A 16,777-nucleotide genomic window follows, 5' to 3' on the forward strand; every position below is an offset into this window, starting at 1 on the left:
CACAGATAAAGGATACAAGTTATATAATCATCTCAATACCTGCAGAAAAAGCATTTGATAAAATTTGACACCTTTTTTATGATAAAAACTCTCAACAAACTGGTACAGAAGGAATGGACCTCCATTTAATTAAGGCTATAAATAAAAAGCTCATAGCTAACATCATACTCAGTAATAAAAAGCAGAAATCTCTGCTCTGAGAACAGGAATAAGGCAAGGATACCCACTCTCACAAATTCTCTTCCCCCATAGTACTAGAAGTTCTAACCAGAGCAATTAGGCATGAAAAGGAAATAAAGGCTTCTGAATGGGATAAGAAGAAGTAAAATTATCTGTTTTCAAATGACATAATCTTACATGTAGAAAATCTTAAAGACTACATAGAAAAGAAAAGTTATGACTAACAAATTGATCAAAGTTGCAAGGTAGAAAAATCAGTTACACTTCTGTATGTTAACAACAAACTATCTAAAAAGGCGGAATAAGGAGATAATCCCATATATAATAGCATCCACAAGGATAAAATCCTTAGCAATAAGATTAACCAAGGAGGTGAACTATTTGTGTCCTGAAAACTATAAAATACTGATGCAAGTAATTAAAGAAGACCCAAATAAATGGAAAGACACCCCATGGTTATAGATTGGAAGAATTAATATTGTTAAAGAGCCCATTGTTTCCAGTAAATCTTGATGGTTAGTAGAGCAGGCTCTCTTACCTTTTTTTTTTTTTTTCCCCCAAGAGATTTCTAACTTTCTCTGTAACTCTAGCAGCTCCTTTCTATACCTTTTGGTCTACTGGCATACAGGGCCACAAAAAAACACTGGCCAACTGGGAATATAGTTTTAATGGGAACCTTATTTGTCTCTTTAGGGGAAGTACGACTCTTGTTCCCAGAAAACTAGGACCTCTCGTGCAGTAGAGCCACAATTTACAAGGACAGGAATCCTATATTCCCCAACTAGGTCAGTCAGGATGATGGTGCTAGAGGCCACTGATACCTCAGACCCTAATTCTTTTTTTTTTTTTTTAAAGTAAAATAGTCTTTTTATTATATACAGGCTATACGTAAACCACCCACCCACTCTGAAAACAGTAGGTTCTGGCTTTTCTCAGGGCACTCAGAAGCTTCTTGGAGACCATTCCTTCCCTTCAGAAAGGGGAGCATGAGTGTGTGCATGCATGTGCATGTGTATGTAACCTGATTCCATGAGGTTTGACCAGCCTCATCTAGCCACATGCCCCTCCTTGCCTTAAACCCTGGCTTTGAGCTTCTCTGGTCCAGGAGGAGACCTCAGCCTAGGGCAGGCATAAGCCAATCATTCAACCTCCATCCTGTTCTTCTGCAAAGAATCAATGAAGGTTTGCCACTCCGCTGGGTAAAAACGCTTATGGGTAAAAACGCTTATAGATGTTGATCTTATTCCGAATCTGTTTCGGGGTATCTTGGTAGTAATTCTTCTCATCCCGGGCCATAGCCTTATAGTCCTCCCCATGATTCTCCACCATGTAGCGCACATAGTCAATGAGGTCTCAAGACAGCGTGTTTCCTTTCTTTTCTGGAAGGCTGGCTTCTGCCTCCAGGTCGTTTAGCACATAGGGCTTCCGCACAAGCTCCTTAGGCCTCTCCTCTATGTCTACCTCCATGGCCTTCACCTTTCTCTTACGGAGGGGAACCACCTTGTTGGGGTCCATAGCCAACCCCATCTCGGCCAGGTTCTGCCGCACGGATTTGGTGTGGTCCCAGGCATGTCGGATGTGGAAGCATTCCATCCGTGGCGCTGCTTTCCATCGAGCATTCCGGTTCAGCCGCTTCCGGTTAACATTGTAACCGAACTTCTGTCTCCTGGTCTTCCCCTTGGCTTTGGGCATTTCCTTGACCACTGAATCGACAACTAGAACTGGATCTCAGACCCTAATTCTTAATCTCATCTATGCTTCCTATCCAGAAAAGTACCATATAATGGGCAGCACTTCCTTAACCCTATAGAAAGTCATCCCCAAAGTTGCCCTTAGCTGTTTTCTTAAGAAGTCGTTCCAATATTGTACCAGGCTGGGATTGTTGGATGGTACAATATATTCTGGCCAACTATGATCCTGTAGATATATGCACGTAATTGTACCTCCTTTGCCCTAAAGAAAGTCCCTTGGTCTGAAGTGGTGTTATGTGGAATTTCATGGACAATAAATAGGTATTTAATACCCTTTGATTTAATCAGGTATTTAATGCCACACTTAGAATGTGCATTATTCACAGGAAAAAAGCATAGTAAATTAGAGTCTTTAGTTCACCTTCTGTGGGCAGTGTTTGGTTATTTAATCAAGCATTACCCTTGTTGGCTGCCCCACTATCTTGCCTTTAGGAGGACCATGATCCCTATACATCGTAACAGTTCAGTTGCCATCTCATCCTTGCAAATTGTTAGGAAACATTTCATCCATGTGCCTTTGATGTTTGAGTATAGTCAGAAGGATTCAGAACCAGAATCTAGAGTTCTGCCATTCAAGCTGACACTGAGTATCCTGTCCTTGGCCTAGAGAGGAGAGCCACCTCTGAATGTCCTGATAGTGCCAATGCATCTCAAGTGGTACCGTCCCACATTTCTCCAAAGAAAGGAAATAGCTGAGGCCAATCCTGGGCAGCAGAATTAACTACTGTATTCTCTGGTCTCACATAATAAATCCATACTGAAATGCCCATAGCTTTGAGTCTCTGGCCCCATCCTCAAGTCCCTAAGACAGTTCTAAAATGTGTATCTTGTTTTCTGTAAAACAGAAACCATTATTTTCCTGGAGCTTCAGGGAATAATCCAATGAAGAGTTAGGGTCAGCTCCAGATGTCCTTGCCACTGTCCCAAGTTCCTTGGATAACCAGAAACTCTGTTATTCAGAGCTGTAATTTACTCCCTTTACCCCAACCAGTGCAAGGAGGGTTCATCCCCAGGTGTAATCCCTTCAGTGCTACCAGTAGTTGTTAACCGTAGCCTGGTGTTCTTTGTGCTGGATGGTCTTTTTCTTCCCACAGCAAGGACGACTAGCTGTGCGGCAACTCACCTGTTACTGCTACCAAAGCAATGAAAATAGACAGTTAAACATCTGGAGGAGGGTGTACACTGTCTTGTGAGACGCCTACTTTACATGGGGTTATTTTATAATCTCCAGGTAAGGGTAGACTGCTAGCCTGTAGCAACAAAGAGATGGTGAATTTCTCATTCTTAAGTCCCAGAAAATGAAGATGTTCAGGGTTTTGAAGGGCCCTGCTTTCCTTCCCTGCCAGTACTTTGAGTTGGTGTAGAAGGTATATCAGAGATCCTCACTGGAGAATTTATCAGCTTTTTAAGTTACTATAAGTAACTTAAATAAGTTTATTACTTATTGGACTACTTACATTGTGTCCAAAGGAAGAGAATTGTAATAGTTTCTTTCTTTCTTTCCTTTTTCCTTCTTTTTCTTTCAGTAAACATTTATTCTCTGCATTAAAAAGACACACAGTTCATTGACTTCTTGCTAAGTAAATTTCTGGTTCACACTATGTCAGTCTGTCTTTTTGAAAAATCTCCACTGCTTTAAGCAAAAGTTGGCTTGCTCTGAAAAAAGATAATGCAAGATTTTGTTTCCTTCTTTCACTGGCTTCACACTTACCACAAAAAAGCATTCTCAGTTAGGGACTCTGTTTCATAACACATAGATTTCAGATAGACTTCAAAGGTACACTAGTAAATAGGAATTTCTAAACCTAAGTGATTGAATTATACAGATAACATATATATATATATATATGTATATATATATATATATATTTTTTTTTTTTTCATTTGTCACTTGGAGTCAGTAGGCCTCTTGATCTATGCATCAGATTGAATGGAACCTAAGATTTCTGGTTGGGACTGGCCTATTGGAGGAAGTTATATCCTTACAAGCCAGTTCTGTCTCTGAGGTCCTGCTTCAGTGACTACTCTCTGTTTCATACCTTGCATCTGTATATGTAAAGTGTAACTCCTGCAGCAGTCAGTGTTGCTGTAGTAATGCTGTGTAACAAGCAGCTTCAAACCTTCAGGACTCACAACAGTGAAGATTCACCGTTCTCACTCTTGGGCTTCAGGCTGGTAGGGATTGGTAGGAGTTGATAGGGGTTGGTAAATGTTCGTAGGGGAAGGTCAGCTCGGGTTGACTAATCTCAGTGGACCCCCAACCTGTGTGGTTCCAGGCTATAGCTCATGTTTAAGCCTGCTTCATAAATGTCTTACTCTGCACCAACATTTACTTCAAACATGTCTCCTTACAAAGAGCAAAAATGCAAGAGGCTACACCTAATCACACATGTACACATAACCACATGAGTATATGTAACATGTGTCTTCTCAGATGGGAGCTATTACAGTGTCAGTTGTCAAAGGGAATGGGGCAAAACATCCAGTAAAGGAGAAAGTAGAAATTCAGAACAATAATTCAATGTACCATAATCCTTTATGATTTACACTAAAATCTATTTACACTGATTTTCATCAGAGATTCTATTTTACTAGGCATCTTAGCAGAGGTGGGAGCATTCAGAAAATACAAATAGCTTTTTATTGCTCAACAGCGTTCTTCAAAATCTGTTGCGTGTTTGAACACAGGTAGTCTTCTGCTCTGTCTCTGCCTGCATAACATGGAACCCTCCCAAAGCCCATCTTTCTGGCTTTTCTCCACTTCTTCTCTTCTTCTTCCCTCAAGGAAAAAAAGGAGTATCTTTTCTTTTAGCTATACAACTGTTTAGCAAATATCTTTTGACTAGACTTTTGCAACCATCATTTTTAAACCAAAGAATAGCAAATCAATATATTTTCCTCTGGGGGAAAAGTGTATTTCTTTCTTGAGAGTCATTTTTGTAGAAAGTGCTAGAGATGATTTTATAAAATTGTCCACATACTGTTTTTGAATTGTTAGATGTAGTTTGAAACCCCTTCTTTAATTATGCAAGAGAAGAAAAATCTACATATTTTAAAGTATATTGCTGCAAAATATTCACAAGAATGTTGTTGCTTTAAATTGTCTTGTTTGTTATTTTTACTACCCTCAGTATCTATTTGCATTGTGAAACACAAGTGACAAAAAAAATTAAAATATGAATGTGAATGAGTAAATGAATATTTGTTAGTACTTTTATTCTTACAGTACAGCAGGGGAAATCACACCAGAAATATTAGCCAATTTTGTAGATAAGGTAACATGGGTTGAAAAAGTAACAATTTTCACACATTTATTTATTGATTCAACTACCATTTGAACATGGTTGTTCCTACAACCAAAGCAAATTCTACTTTTTTACCATACTGCATTGTCTTTGTTGAAAACCTTCACATCTTATCTTATCCACTTGCAAAGAAAAAAAATTAGGGTCAAGGATATGAAAAGAAAAGTCTTAAAAATTTTTTTAAATATTTTTAGCCAAATAAATATGTGTAATGTTGCATTAAATGTAATTTTGTACTTATTTTCAATTGTATATATGTATTGATCATGGTTCAATCTGATCCTGTCAGAGAAAAAAGTCCCACATACTTTTGTGATGTGTCCTAGTAGCTAAAGGCAAAATCAAATAAGCCTATTCACAGGGGCACTGAGTGGCTCAGTCAGTTAAGTAGCTTGCTCTTATTTTCAGCTCAGGTCATGAGATGGAGCCCTGTGTTGGGCTCACTGCTTAGCATAGGGTCTGCTTAAGACTTTTTCTCCCTCTGCACCTACTGCTCATGCTCTGTCTCTCAAATTAATAAATAATTATTTTTTAAAAGTCCCTTATTAATAGCATATTTCACCTAAATAAATATATGCATTTATATTTACCTGTCATATTTTTTACAAATGACTGTTCATGCAGTAGAAACTACAATGTCTCACTTTTATCTATGCAAAGTTGCTGTTGTTCCTTAAATCTTCTGTCAGAGCTATTTCATCATGAGCTTGGCATAAAATAAATATAGCAACTAAAATAAATTATGAAAGCATAAAATCTTAAAGGTGGAAAACACCATTGAAATAACTTCTATAGAACAAACTTTTAATTTTAACAATGAGCGGGAAAACCAAAGGCCACATAGTCAGCATGTTAGGATGAGGGCTCAAACCAAGGTCTTTCATTTCCAAGTTCAATATCCTTTCGACTACCATCACACAGAGGATCCTACCCACTTTCCAGTGCCCAGTAGTGTCCTCTCATACATCTTCCCAATATACTCTGAATTATGTCTGACCTTTTAACCCAGTTATATGACATTACATTGCAATGGTACTAGCCATTTTTTATGTTCAGTCATAGTATGTTCCTAACTGATTCATATAAAAAGGGAAGTGTGATTTTGCTTATATGTTTTATTTCTACCAATATTCACTAATTTAATTTTTCAAAGAGAATACATACACACACACACACACATATACACACATATCTCTTTATTTTTAGGAACTCTCTAATCTGATATTGACATCATGGGTAATATGAGGAAATTTTTACCAAAAAATTTTTCAAAATACAAATTACCAGAAAATATCTAAGAAAGTTTATAAAACACAGAATTTAGGGGCGCCTGGGTGGCTCAGTGGGTTAAGCCGCTGCCTTCAGCTCAGGTCATGATCTCAGGGTCCTGGGATCGAGTCCCACATCGGGCTCTCTGCTCAGCAGGGAGCCTGCTTCCTCCTCTCTCTCTCCTGCCTCTCTGCCTACTTGTGATCTCTCTTTGTCAAATAAATAAATAAAATCTTAAAAAAATAAAAAATAAAACACAGAATTTATGAACAATAAACAAATTGACCAAATCATTGAAAAAATAATAGTTTATTTGTTTGTACTATCAAGTACCTGGACAGTTCTGTTTTTAACTATTTTTTTTTCTTTATTGAGGTATAACAAAATTGTAAGATATTTAAAGTATACAACATGATCACTTAATATATGTATATATTTTGAAACTTCCCCCAAATGCTGTGTAATCATTTTTAATTTTTAATAAAGATACATGAAGGGGGATAATTTCTGATTATTGCTGATAATAGATAGTTGAAAATGGCTTGCGATGTCAGTGTTATTGAGCTATTTGTTTCATTCCACAATAATTTAAATTTCATAGGAAATTCAAACTAGCCAGTCATCAGCTCCAACACATTAAAGACAAGATGTCATACCATTTAGCTCAATATGCTTCAAAGGCATGTCCTTCCAGAGTAGAACTTACTCTCTTTCTGTGAAAGCCAGGAATTGGCTGTGATGTTTACCACCTGGCCATTATTTTTATAGCTAAAACTATGCATTAGGGGATCATCCATTTCTCTTTCTTTGATTTCCTTTATCATTTAGTTATACAGTCAAGAATCCATGGGAAATAAAAGCAACATAACAAATAGGGAAAAAAGTATAGTTATAGGATACTGGCAGAATCATGGGATCACTAAACACATTTGGAGAAATTTATCAACACCAGATACTTCTTACTGTTTCATTCTGGATAAAAATTAACCATAGAACAGTGAAACAAAATTACCCCAAATTGGTTATTTATGATTTGCTTCACTACTTTTCATTTAATTGAGTTCTTCATCAAATGGTGTGGTTTTTTTTTTTATTTTAATATAATTTTTTATTTTTTATAAACATATATTTTTATCCCCAGGGGTACAGGTCTGTGAATCACCAGGTTTACACACTTCACAGCACTCACCAAAACACATACCCTCCCCAATGTCCATAATACCACCCCCTTCTCCCAAACCCCCTCCCCCCAACAACCCTCAGTTTGTTTTATGAGATTAAGAGTCACTTATGGTTTGTCTCCCTCCCAATCCCATCTTCTTTCATTTATTCTTCTCGTACCCACTTAAGCCCCCATGTTGCATCACCACTTCCTCATATCAGGGAGATCATATGATAGTTGTCTTTCTCCGCCTGACTTATTTTGCTAAGCAATGGTGTGGTTTTAAACAATTTCTGCTTCACAGGACTTTTCTCTTGACTAGGGCTTATTGCTGGTAAGAGGAATGGAGGAGGCACAAGGGTGAAAACTTGGCAGCATAGTGGTAAAGAGAAAATAGAAAGGAGGGTCTCCTGGGTGGCATAGTCTCTTAAGTCTTCAGCTCTTGACTTTGGCTCAGGTCATGATCTCAGGGTCATGAGATTGAGCCTCTGGTCAGGCTCCCCACTCTGCTGAGAGTCTGCTGGAGATTTTCTCTCCATCTCCCTCTGCTTCTTCCCCACCCTCCTCTCTCTCTCCCTCTTTCTCTCTGGCATAAATAAATCTTAAAAACATAGAAAGGAAGTGAAACCAGCATCTTGATGGGATATCTGCACTGCCATGATCACTGAAGCATTATTCACAATAATGCACACAACCAAAGTGTTCATAGACCAATGAATGGATAAAGTAAAGGTGGTATATTTGTATAATGGTATATTATTCAGCCTTAAAAAAGGACAAAATCCTGACATTTGTGACATCATGGGTGAATTTAGAGGACATTATGCTGCATGAAATAAGCAGCACACAGAAAGACAAATACTGTAGGATTTCACACATACATAGAATCTAAATAAATCGAACTCATGGAAGTAAAGAGTAGAATGGTGTTTGCCAGGGGCTGAAGGGTGGAGGTAATGGGGAGATGTTGGCCAAAGGGTGCAAACTTTCAGTTAGAAGAGGAACCAGTTCCAGAGATCTAATGTACAGAAGTGTAACTATGGTCAACAATAATGTAAAATACTTGAAAAAAATAGAAATGAAAGAAATGTAAAAATATCACAGCGAATGAGTTCTCCCTTGTCCTTTCCAATAAGAAATTATTTTAAAGAATTTCCAAAAAAGACAAGAATACCTCCCTTCCCCTCTGAATTTTTGGATAAATTGACCTTACCATCCCTAAGTAATGGAACGCAGATTTCAGGTGGAGCTGTGCATACCTAGAAAGTGTTACATTCCATTTTTGGTCTCACTAAAAACTGCAGGTAGTCTTGGTCCTAAAGAGGCTGAAAAATCAATGTTAGAGCATTGAAATGACAGACATCATTCACAGGAAGAAATTAATGAATTAACAGAATTCAACAAAGTGGCATTGGTTACATAAATCTAGTTGACTTCTCAAAGCAAGTTTGCTTTTCTGATTTTTCTCTTTGATTGCCACTCAGTTGGAAATCACAAGTCCCACAAGCTCAGGGATAATTCACAAGAGCATAAACCTTCCACAGACTTAAATGTGAACACTTCGTACTTTCAATTTTTATTTTAAACAAATGCTGTAGATGAAAATATTCAGAGAACATATTCTTGAACAATTGCCTCATATCTTCCACAACTCTATTTTCCCTTACATTTGGCTTGATGTCAGCTTTTGAAATAAGAAGTGAAAAGAATATCTGGGACCTTGTTAGGATTTATTGGGAATAAACCTGTGACAGTGATTAAGTGCTAAATGGATTTTGGAATGATTGCCCAGATTCCACAGAGATCTGTAGGCATTCAGCAACATTTATTATATAACATTTATTGCAAAAAATGTTTCAAAATAGTATTCCCATTATTAATTAACATATGTTGATTGTTTGCAATATGACAGATACTGCTCCAAGTGCTTTCTGTGGATGAGTTTAGTCAATACTCGCAAAATCTGACGCAACAGGTACTGATATTACCTCTGTACCTGTAGACTCCAAGAGGTGAATCATTCAATCTGTTGTGTGAAGCTGAGCTATCTGAAGAGCTTGCACTTAACTGGAGGCAGCCTAAAATACTGGAGAAGAGCTCTGACCTTGGCATTAGACAATCTGAGTTTCTAATTCTAACTATATCACTTAGCAACTCTAGGAGTTTCTACTGAAACTCAAGTTTCCTCATCCACAAAATGGGGAGAGTTAGTATACGTTATAGAGTCCCCTAACGCTCACAGGAGAAATGCACCATCCCTAACCATAAGAACCCTGCTAGCTCATGGGATCCTAGTAGTAGCAATGGCAGCCATGCATTCCCTACCTTTGACTTTGAGACCTAAACTGACAATTCTTTCCATCTTGATGCACCTATCTGTGGCATGAGCTATCTTGCTAGGCTTCGCAACACCCATACATTTCAAAAGCGTGTCCTTTATGCTTTTGTAAAAGTGACTGGCAGTGCTGCACCAAAGCAAAGCAAGCAAAGAAGCTTACTTGCTGCTCATCGTCTTGTATGGGGTTGAACTTGGGGATGAACTGTCAGTCAGCTCTGAAGCTAAATCACCATGATATCATCTAGAAACCTATTGTTTTCTGTCTTAACCACTAAAATGCTATCCAGCACAAATCTGGCCATAAATATTTGGGATAAATCAATGAATGAAAGCATGTCTGATGGACTCAAATCAAATCTACACATAGTTCTTTCGTATTTTTATGCATGGATATATTCTTTCTGATATAAGAATGGGAAAACGTAATACTTCTCCAAACTATTAAATTAATATTTCCTGGGATGAAAATGAAGTTGTAGGCTATAGCATAAATGTGAACAAAGTACATTCTCTGCTTGTTCAGAATTTATATCAGATAGCAGAGGATCGAGCGCAAATCATTACATACGACGTGGAGTGAAAAGTGCAGAGACCAGAGTATATGGAGTGCTGTGGGATCACAGGAAGTAGAAACTAATTTAATTCAACTCTGAGCATTTAAATCATTATAGAAATAGAGGTTTAATTTTATTTTTGTTTATTTGGTTTTATTTGATAAAAATAACATTCATCCTGCATCTATACAAAAATGTATTTTAGAAAACGCACCACTGAGAAATGTCCGTTGTGTCTAATATGCTTTCCTTCAAAGTAAAAAGGGTTACCCGTTCCTCCATCTTTTCAGTGTTTACTCCTCCTTTCCATCTAGTTCAGCACAGTCTTTCTATTTCCAAAAAATTCTTAGTATAAAGTACATACCTTTAACTCAAGGCTACTTTCCATAGATTTCTTGCCTGTTTTGATTTGTGTGAAATCCCAAAAGGTCTGGTTAAAAGTGATCTGCAACAACAGAATATTGCTGAAGTTTTGGAGCAAATAATTGCATCCACCTCTAAATATGTTGACACACTGAGCTCGCATAAAACCCATCATTGTAGCTGGATAGATGGGCACGCCCTATGCGCACCACTGACAATTTCATGTGGAATTCAAAATCCAGGTTTGAAATGGGACTGTTCATCTGAGGGTCATGTTTTTCCATTATCTCTCTGAACCTCATAGCAGATCCTGACGGGCCCTGCTTTTATAAAGTCCCTACTCACCTAAAATCAACTCAGACAAGGAATAAGAGTATCTTGGGTTCTTTTTAGATGCAGTTGTTTTCTTTTGGATGCAGATGAAGATTCCTTTCACTTTATATCTGAGACTAGTGTTTATTATCTTAATAGTTAAGCCAAGTTTATAATTGATTTTCTCATGCTTCTGTCGTTTTTGAGGAAGTTACTTTTAGGCAATCTGAGCACATGAGCATGAAGAGTGGGATGTATGGCACGTGTACTAAGGTAACATATATTCCCTCATATATTGTCACGGAGACTAGCAGACACCTAGCGTGAACAGAGAAAGCGAGAGAGAAAGTAATGGGGAGTAAAACGGGCATAGAGTAGGAAAGGGACAAGTTTTGTAGTAGAAAACTCTAGATTGGAGTTTTAGTTCTGCCACTTACTAGCTCTACAAATTGGTCAATTTATTTAAGTTCAAATAACATCAGGTTTTGTAAAATGAAGTTGATCATAATAACTTTCTTGCAGTTTTGATGCGATGATTAAGAGAGATAATGAACATAAAAGCAGCTTTTAAATTAGAAGGCACTAAACAAGTATCTAAATTACTATGTACATATAACATTTACATAATTATGTCTAACTGGCATGCAGCACCTCATTAATATCTGCGTTCAACATCCACCTTTATTCACAGAACACATTTAGTAACAATATAGCAAAGATTGGGCATAATGCTTTTTATTTTAATTTTATTTTTAAATAAGTAATTGTGACATCTTTAAGAGCAATTACTTACCGAACATATCTTATGTTTCTGGATATTTAGCCCCAAGCACAGTACCTGACAAACACCATATATTTAATACATATTGTTAAAATGAACGATTAAGGGGCACCTGGGTGCCTCAGTCATTAAGTGTCTGCCTTTGGCTCAGGTCATGATCCCAGGGTCCTGGGATCAAATCTCGCATCAGGCTCCCTGCTCACCAGGAAGCCTGCTTTTCCTTCTCCCACTCCCTCTGCTTGTGTTCCCTCTCTCTCGATGTGTCTCTCTCTGTCAAATAACTAAATAAAATCTTTAAAAAAATTAAATTAACAGTTAAAGTTACAGCTCTGATATTAAGAACAAAGGGTAATATACCAAAAGTTTGGTATTCTTTTTAATTGTACTATGCTAAGATAAAATCCAGGGAGTTCAAGAACATCATGACCAGGATACCGTTCCTCACCCAACCCAAAGACAACATTTACAAGTGTTTGAACAAGTGTTTCTGATTGCAGGCTAAATAGTATTTTGCTCTGTCCCCTACTGAAGAGAGACTCATATTATAAAGGAGGAAATGGCAGCATTTTATCAATATGTTTATTAGCTTAATATAGATTACACCAACATATATTCCACTTTAGTTGGATGGCTGTGATCCTTTTTATCTTTCATTTATCTATTCCTTGAATGGAGATTTACGAAGTGTCTTGTATGTGTGGAGCACAATGCTGGTACCAACAGAAGCGTGTCTGCCCCCATGGACCTCACAGACCATGGAATGTCAGACATTACCTGCATAAACACACATTAGATACAAAAGTAAAAGTAATAAAAAAGTAAAAAAGACAGAGAGGACTCTGAATGTGTAAAATTGGGACCCTCTAGAGGAGGGTCCTGCATAGTGAGGCCCCTGTGAGAGGGGGTTGGTATGCCCTGAACTGAAGGATCAGGGGATTCCTGGGATAGCCACGCCTAATAGAAGAAGATGCAAACACTAAAACAGAAGAAAAGAAAAAAGATGAAGAAGAACAAGAAGAAGAAGAAGAGGAGGAGGAGGAGGAGGAGGAGGAGGAGGAGGAGGAGGAAGAGGAAGAAAGTCTGGCATGACAATAAATAAGTCAGTAAATAACACATGAAGCCAAACGCTTCATCATGTTTGAAGGCTGATGCAGATAGATGCAGGAAAGAGATTCTAGAAGATTCTGGAAAGAGACACAGCATAGCCCCAAGAACATGGCCACGAGAATGTTGGAGAGGAGTGTCTGCCCTGATGTTTCTGTAGCAGGAGAATGGAGAAGACAGGGACAGAGGCTGGAAGATTTGTAGATTTATGTTGAAATGATTACCCCCATGTCTCAAAAGAATCAATGAGATTTTATAGTTCTGGGTACACTGAGTTCTGTGTGTCTCAGGACTTCAGGGTACGACTTCCATTGACTTTGCTAAAGTATTTTTTCATTCTGATATTACTTCGTATGAGCAGGCCACAGGGTAAGGAGAAACGTGAGCTTTCTGCAACTGAGGTTTCTGTTTTTCTAACTGAATACATGTAAGTGCTGGATGTTGATGAAAAATAGTTTCCAAGGGGAGGATTTCTGTGATGTGGCTCTTGATTTCCAAAATTAAAATAAATATTTCAGAGTGAATTCTAAATTTTTTCCAGGTCATCTTAATGTTTATCTCTTAGTTCCAATCTATCATTCAGCTAGGGTAATTTATATTTCTACACCAAATAGAACAGCCCCCTCCCTTTAAGAAAGATCACAAGCAGATGGCATATTAATGTTTCAAATTAAAATCCAAGTTCTCTTATTTGCTACCTCTAGGAATCTGATACTTCTAGGAATCGGAACACCGTTCCTTAGATTTTTCTGTAATATTCTTATCTGTAAAGTGTGGTCAGTAATAACTGTTTTACTTGGTGTTTTAAGAACTAAAATATAGAAAATATGTAAAATTCACCCTACCTAGGACTTGCACTGTTATATGAAAATTAGATTCAAAAAGAAAATACGAGTCACATCACTGAGACTGGGGGGTAGAAGTAGACCGTTATTAGCTTAGGTCAGAGCAATCACCTGACAGACTTCTGTAACTGTGAGGCCATCCTGTAGGTCTGTAGATGATTATTTAATTTGAAAACAATGAATGAGTAATACTGTCATGATTCTCCTTTTCATGTGCATTGATCCTAAAACTAACCCCAGTAAATCATTGCAACTAAATTACCTCTCATTACTTCAAAGGGAACACAATTTGTCAACAAAGACCCCATATGTAAGTGTATTTCCTCAAGTCATATAAGAATCAGATGGGAGGCTCTTTTTTTTTTTTTTCCTTGAATCTGGATTCAGACAACAAAATAAATAAATAAATAAAAGCAGGCAATATTTCTTTTGCTTGTTTTCTCACTATTTACTTTATGATATCTCTGAAGGATTAGTTCACTGGGATTCTGAAACTCGGACTGGAAATATTCCCTGTGGGTATCATAACTCACCGTGTGGATATAGAGTAAATACAGTCTCTTTTTCACTGTCTTTTCCCCTCTATCTGAACATTTTTATGAGGAGCTCCTTTGAGCCCATAGTCTTCTCTAATGTTTTTATGACTCCTCAGTATCATACTCATCTGAGTCCACACAGACAGATTCCTGTCAAAAGCTATCAGTCTTCATGAAAGTAGTAAGAGTAATGCTTCCTCTGGGCATTCCAAATCAAAGTGGTTCAAACTTGTCATGTTGGACGGTGCCTTCCGTCTCCATTTAGATTCTTCAGACTTTAAGTTTGAGATGAGTCAATAACTTTCTTCTTTATTATCCACAAAGATTCTTGGCAGACAGATTATAGAGTTTCAGCTTCTCAGAGTAATATACTTTAACTTCCAATTTTTATCTATTTCTTTATGCCAGACTCCAATTCCTTTATATCACTTAATGATAGTGACTAGACCATTGTTAGCCATCACCATAATTTCATAGAATAAGTCCCATTATTCTCAGGAAAACCTTCTGCTGGACCAATTGCTATTAAACTGTTCTTTTTAAAAAAGATCTTATTTATTTGAGAGAGAGAGACAGTGAGAGAGAGCATGAGAGAGGAGAAGTTCAGAGGGAGAAGCAGACGCCCTGTGGAACCAGGAGCCCGATGTGGGACTCGATCTTGGGACTCTAGGATCATGACCTGAGCCGAAGGCAGTTGCTTAACCAACTGAGCCACCCAGGTGCCCTCATTTTTTTTTTTTAAGATTTTATTTATTTATTTGAGAGAGAGAGAGAGAAAGCACGAGCAGAGGAATGTTGGCAGAGGAATGAATAGAAAATGTGTATTTCTAAACCCACCAATTTGGTGACATCCCAGATTTGGGGAATGGAGCATAACTATAATTGCTAAATTTGGGGCCTAGCCCAAAGAATGATGAACGATAACAAAAACATGGGATCAGAATCTAAATTGGGCTATCCCCCAGTGACGTTCTCAGGCTAGGTGAATAGGATAAGATTGTGACACTGTGTATAAAATGGAAAAAGGCCTTTTCATTTTACAGTTGCTATTTGGGAAATAATATGTGCTTTTATCTAGTAAAAGGCATTATTCAGAGGGGTTGGGAATTAGGAGATATTTTTCTCTCATTAGCTTGATATTATATTGGCCAAAGACATTTTTATTTCTTTTGTCTTAGATCTACATCTGATCATCTAATACTTGAATGTTCTCAGGAAAATGTAATTATGGAGGATTTTGAATGTTCTCAGGAAAATGTAATTATGGAGGATTACACAGGGAATCCAAACTCACTGTCACTTTTTTTTTTTTTTTCCGGGTTCCAGTTATGATTTCCTTCCAGCACTGATAGAAGCAAATCATTTGTGAGAGAACATACTGTAACAACAAACACTTCTGTGACAGACTGAAGGGCAGTATTTAGGGAATGGATTATTCCTGGTTCTCAGGGGAAATCCTAGGGCACCTTTACATTTAATACACAAGAATGCTGGCTCAAAACAAAATTTAAACTTAGGATTCATGGAGAGGATCATAAAGACATCTGAGAAGGAAATATTATATCCTCAATAAGCATAGAGGAAACAATTTAAAATACTTTTCAAAAAAAGAAAGGAAAACAGGACTTTGGGTCAGAATTTGACCAACAAGGCAAACACAAACAAAACCAGAAATGCCCAAGCCAAGCAGATTATCACATAAAATGCAAGCCACCTTGGTGGTATTTTTGTCTTCCTTCCTTATTTTCAGAAGTAGTATCTGTTGACCAGAGATGACCTAAAAGATTTACTCTAACAGTTTAGGAAACTATTTTAGAAAGGGATGCCGTTGTAATGAGCGCTCAAGAAATAATACTTATATTAAAATGTGTATTTATGCTACTTTAGGAATTTACAGAGGATTTTGTGTTGACTGGCACATGCATTCTCAACGTCACCCCCAAAATGGAAAAAAAAATCAGTTCTTGCAAGGCAAAAAAAAAAAAAAAAAAAGTAAAAACAAACAAAAAAAAAAAACAAAAGAAAAAACCCCCAAATATTCTCTTACGTATCATAAACCTATCTACATAAAGAGATATACAGTGTGTCTCTGGTAATAAAATCTGGAGGAGGAGCATTTAGACACATGGAGAAGGGGTGCACAGGGAGCTTCCGGAGCGTGGGATGACGCTGTCCGTGTGCAGGTGCTTGTGAGGGAGGTGGAATAAGGACTGAGGGCAGCCAGGTGGGGAAGTACAGGGAGGGTTTGGTGTCGGAATAAATCAGGTGTGAGACAAC

General features: G+C 37.6%; 1 protein-coding gene and 1 pseudogene across 1 annotated transcript in view; one reads left to right on the plus strand and one right to left on the minus strand.

Moving 5' to 3' along the window:
* The window catches only part of PCDH15 (protocadherin related 15), a 723,362-nt gene that overhangs the window by 464,246 nt on the left and 242,339 nt on the right, over positions 1-16,777 (plus strand). The gene's annotated exons all lie outside the window — the stretch shown is intronic.
* LOC131828955 (nucleolar protein 16-like) lies at positions 1,036-1,901 on the minus strand (annotated as a pseudogene).

Source organism: Mustela lutreola, chromosome 4 (genome assembly GCF_030435805.1).
Source record: "Mustela lutreola isolate mMusLut2 chromosome 4, mMusLut2.pri, whole genome shotgun sequence".
Taxonomy (NCBI): domain Eukaryota; kingdom Metazoa; phylum Chordata; class Mammalia; order Carnivora; family Mustelidae; genus Mustela; species Mustela lutreola.